Genomic DNA, 1,331 nt, shown 5'->3' with positions numbered 1-1,331 from the left:
TTGAAGGTAAATCAGGTGATGATCTGGTGCTACAGCAACCTGACAGCAGATTCATCAGATCACAGCTGGGTTTTCCTTCAGGTAGTTTTCACTCAGCATACTGGAAAATGCCATGCTCAAAATCTGACAATGACGTTAGAAATGGATCTATTTCTGCTCAAAACTCCAGATGTCGGTTTCTTTGCTATTGGCTCCTTTTAAAATGTTGATGATGATGAACATGACTAGGTAGACACCACTACSTATTATCACTACAGTATCATCAGTACAGAAATATATAATCTGTAAAGAGAGCGCTGCCAGCAACAGGGACAGGCTTCATGCCAAACACAGTAAAAATCTGAATCAGCAGATATTCAGTCTGATACTCACCTCTGTTGACAGAAACCTCCTTCACTGACTCCTCAGCTCAGTCTGCAGATTTATAGCAGCGTTGTTATACGTGGGTGAAGCATCATCACTGAATGTAAACAGCAACAAGTTGTTTCCAGATCCAGACACAGGACTGTTTCAAAATAAAAGCAGCTTTACATGCCTGTATCTGCTGCAGCAGAGACACATCCTGTCCCATCATCAGTGACAGCTGATGGTAAGCTGACTTTATGAAGATGTCCAATGTCAAAATGTTTTAGGGAAGTATTTAGGAATAAATATGTGTTAAATTATACAAACCAATCAGTGCCATGGGTTTCATCTGAAAGATAAATATTTTCTCTTGATTTGCATCACAAATAAAAAAGAACTAAATCTCTGTACATTATTTTTTTCAACTAGGCAAAGATTTTGAAATATTGTATTTATTATAACGCCATCACTAATACAGGAAGAATAATTATTTTATTATTCAACATTTCAGTGAAACTAACTGCACCAGTACCTGGAAACATCAATCACTTTGGCTCTAAGGTCTCCACCAGGCTGCAGGTTGTAAAGAGATTAAACTTTATCCCAATAATTAAACATTCAATTGTTTCTATGCAAACTGCTGTTCAGCGCTTTGTGCATTGTTGACATAACAATAAATTTTTTTAGACCAAATAAACAGTCCATTGGTTTTGAAAAGAAACAATCAATTGTGTCACAAACAAGGAAATAAGCATTTGCTTAAGGGGGCAGCATAGCAAAAGAACAAAAACTAAAAATGGTAGTAAAATATCTGCAGTGTAATTAGCAAGAAGGAGATTAATGGTCAGAATACCGGAAGTATTTCCTCATAGACAAACTGGGAGCGATTAAGAATGTTAAAACTATTGTCTGAACTCATGAAGAGATGTAAAATTATATGAGCCACAACAAGGGGAACATTGAGCTGACTGAGCAGCCGAGCACCT

This window comes from Poecilia reticulata, unplaced genomic scaffold (assembly GCF_000633615.1).
Source record: "Poecilia reticulata strain Guanapo unplaced genomic scaffold, Guppy_female_1.0+MT scaffold_131, whole genome shotgun sequence".
In the NCBI taxonomy this organism is placed as follows: Eukaryota; Metazoa; Chordata; class Actinopteri; order Cyprinodontiformes; family Poeciliidae; genus Poecilia; species Poecilia reticulata.
Note: the sequence above shows the minus strand (reverse complement) of the source record.